The 3,969-nt window shown below is 33.1% G+C and overlaps 1 protein-coding gene across 1 annotated transcript in view; it reads right to left on the reverse strand.

Moving 5' to 3' along the window:
• LOC108566742 (protein phosphatase Slingshot) overlaps nt 1-861 on the reverse strand; it is a 20,735-nt gene extending 19,874 nt beyond the window's left edge. Inside the window, exon 1 of the mRNA XM_017926769.1 lies at nt 688-861. The gene's annotated coding sequence lies outside the window, so the exon portion shown is untranslated. The remainder of the gene's footprint in view (nt 1-687) is intronic.
• Nucleotides 862-3,969: the final 3,108 nt, after the last annotated feature.

Here is a 3,969-nt window from a genome sequence, read left to right on the forward strand (position 1 = left end):
TTCATCTTCTGGATGCTCGTGAGAGGTCGTTGGAAAGCGCAAAAGATAAACGATAATGTTATTTTGATATCACTGCTAAACGCTTTTATTTGTTTATCATTCATCTCGGGTCGACTTTCCTCTTAGTCTTCATCCTCTTCACCGTTGTTAATTTGCTCTTTCTCTCTCACTCTGCGTATTCATCTCGAGTTGAGCGAGAGGAGAGAAGCTCGTGCGTCGCTTCGAATTCTATTTATGTATACGAGCTGGTCACGGCTAATATTAATCAATGCCAAAATTACCCCACCAACCAAAATCCACCCCAAATACAACCGAAAATTTATACAAGAAATATTTACAGTATCGGTGCACCAAGTGAATCAAATCTAGTCTGTTTAATAAGATTGATTTCCACTACGTATATTTCATTTAAAACAAATAGCTTGCATTTAGGAATGTGACAAATGTTCAACCCCAAATTCGCAAGTAATATGAATACTCCACAAATGTTGCGTATACATCAAATTCAGTCTGCGGCTATTTCAGTTACGTTACCACCGACTGTTTTCTAAATGCGACCATAGCGCGCAAATTACACTTATCACATCGACCTTGCTATATTAATCATACTTCTACAGAAAAACCATTGTGCATTCGCACAAAAGAACTAAAGATTAACCGAAACCAATTATGATATAATATAATTACCATGCGACATTGATTGCAAACTCTGGCGAGAAGATGACGAAGGTATCCAAAATTGAAACACTACACGGACAGAGAAGAGAAAGAAATTGCGAATCCACGAGGAATTCGGACGTTTTTTCTTTTTCTTTTCTTGTATAACAACCGACGACGATCGCGCAAGGACTGCTGGATGCAGGCTAGTGTTGCTGAAAGTAGTCGGATTTGCGGATCCGGTAGGCGTCATCTCTCTCGCTCGCCTCTCTCCAAATTTATCATCGAAAACCTCGTGTACATTTTTTCCTGACCCTGAGAGAGAGAGAAACGAACGACGTGTGGAAAACGGCGAGAAATAGAATTCGGAAATTGGCAAGAAAACTCTTTGTCCTAGGAAAATCTATAACTAAATTATCAAATTGGTGTAAACATAAACAATGCCTTGACCCTGAACACTGCTAAGTGGACAATCAACTAAAATTACCTCAATCTCAAAGTCAAGGTTTTTTAACCTTTGAGAAAACAGATTTGATTATGTCAATTACATCAAAGAATATAAGATACTCTCTGAAGCTCTTAACAGTGATAATGGTACTTCCCAGCATCTCTCCATCGAATAAACACACGTCCGTACGACTTCGGATCGGACGTAACAATATCGTTACAAAGAAACGGATAATCTGAATGCGACAATGCAACAATCATTACGGGAGAAATAGCGAATTTACGTGCGCTCTCCCCCAGCGATTTGATGTTAGTACCGTTGCGACGACTCCAAAGGCACAATGAAGAAGTCCGAGCTGCCTCGACTTTAGCGTTACAACCATTAAATTCGTAAGTTAATGATTGCACCTGCATTTAACGTGCTCACAACGCGCGTTATTCAGTAGGTACGTAATCACCTGCATTAAACTAGGGACGAGAAATTGGTTTTAATTATTATAATGAAGACACTTCATGGTCTTATATTCTATTCTTGAGCAAAGCAAAACAAACAACAAAAGGTACGAAATCGTTAAGCGAAATGCGAATTAACATTACGTAAAACTGTAATTACATAAAAAGTTAAACAGTTTTCAAATTAATGAGTATTTGCAATATTAGAATTAAAGCATTACGAGCAGATTTAATATTCTTGATGAAATAATTCAAAAAGAAACACCTGTTTACGCGTGCATTACGTAAGCAATTGAATCATGTTTGATTTATGATGTATTTGAGATTACGTGAATAACGTTTGCTTAATATATTCCAATTTTTTTCCTTCTTCACCTTTATTTATATTTACTTGAATTAAACCTGTCCACGTAAGTAAACTTGCACATCAAATAGCAATTCGATGATAAAAACTCAAGTTTCAGAGTTCAATTTTGTGTTCTTGTTGAATTAGAATATGAATTGTGGATGATATAAAAGTGTATGTCAGACGTGGAATGTGTACAGTCACTGATAAATTTAGCTCATAAAAGGTAAAAATAAATTAGAAACGAGGAATGAAGTAAAGCGATTATAAATATACATTCTAAGCGTGGAACAACTGGTAATGCAACAACCTACACCAAACGGCGAAGACACTGAAGAAATAACAACGTTCATTAATATGCAGTTTTCCAGGTTCAACGATCAAAACAGTTCTTTTATTAAGAATAATTGCAAATTATCTTAAATGGGTCATATACGTTTTCCAATCAATTTCAAATTTATTCCGCAATTAATTAACTCGGCCAGATCGAATGGAAAAGATGAATTAGTAGTATGATGCATTTGGTAATAATAAAAACTGCAATCATCAATCATCGGTGGATATGCGAGGAGGAAAAAGGGAGCGTGAGGCCAGTATCGCATTTCAAGTTTGCTCGAGATAAAATTACATAAATAATATCGAGAAAGAGACAACAAGAGCGAAATAAAATAAAATGAAAATGAAATAATAATGAGAAAAGAAAAAAAAACAAGTACGCCCGTCGTATAAAGTTACAGTTACAGTAAGAACACAAGAGCGAGTGAAAGAGAAGAGAGAGAAAAAAATGAACATGTAATATGTATGTAAACGATACGCGAACAGGACATTTAGATAAGCAAAACATTATGTAATTGCCGCATTCGTATTACGAACTAATTGCGAAAATATTCATTCGCTATTAGAGAATTAAAAAAAAAATGTATATTCGCATGCAAATTAAGAGTATTCAAACGAGAAGATTATATTACATTTTCTTATGATCAAGTTCAATCGAATCAATATTCAAACCAATTCATGTGTGTACAACAATTATTTAAATTCAGGAAAAAGTAATGGATTATAGAGAATTTATAAAAAATATTTTAGAAAATCATTGAACGAAAATGAAGAAAACAATTTCTAGATGTAAAAGCTTTGTAAGATTTATAATGGAAGATGTTCTTTTATAATATTAACAGTAGTTAATCATTTTCTTATGATCAAGTTCAATCGAATCAATATTCAAACCAATTCATGTGTGTACAACAATTATTTAAATTCAGGAAAAAGTAATGGATTATAGAGAATTTATAAAAAATATTTTAGAAAATCATTGAACGAAAATGAAGAAAACAATTTCTAGATGTAAAAGCTTTGTGAGAAGATGTTCTTTTATAATATTAACAGTAGTTAATCAATATTGACAACAGATGCATTTCACAATCGATCAATTTGTAATGATAGTATCTGCATACGAAAAATATGTATCGCACGATTGGCTAATTAGTTAGAAAGCAGGTTGCATTTCCTACGTTCATTTCTAAACAAAACAAAACGAAACTGGAAGATGTTCATCCAGGACAAAACAGAAGCGAAAGATTATCAATTACACGGTTAGAGAGGAGTCGGAAAAATTGGGTCAGTAGTTTAGAGAATTAACCGAGACACAAAGATGATTTTCAAAGCATAAACAAAAAACGACGTAAAACGAAACAGAAAAGTGCATTAATTGAATTAAGAGAGAAATCGCGACAACATTATAATTGCAAATCGATTCATCTCTTGCATATTAATTAGTTAATTTAATCTGCGTATATATTATGGGTGAAGTTGGATATTTATAAATATATTTATAAACATGCATGAGATATGAACGAAACTCGTTTCAGAAACAACTTTTTCTTATGGTAAAATGTTCAAATAGAAATAAGTTTACAGCGAAATTTACTATTATGACTGTAATAAATCAAGAATGCAATTAAAATTAAAGAAACGAAAAAAAATAAATAAAGTATTAACTGGAAGATTTTCTTGTTTGAGGATGACTTAAAATGAAGATGTATGATTGAAATTTGTATTGTTGGAAC

The sequence above is a fragment of the Nicrophorus vespilloides genome, unplaced genomic scaffold (genome assembly GCF_001412225.1).
Source record: "Nicrophorus vespilloides isolate i.1.1-1 unplaced genomic scaffold, Nicve_v1.0, whole genome shotgun sequence".
NCBI lineage: Eukaryota > Metazoa > Arthropoda > Insecta > Coleoptera > Silphidae > Nicrophorus > Nicrophorus vespilloides.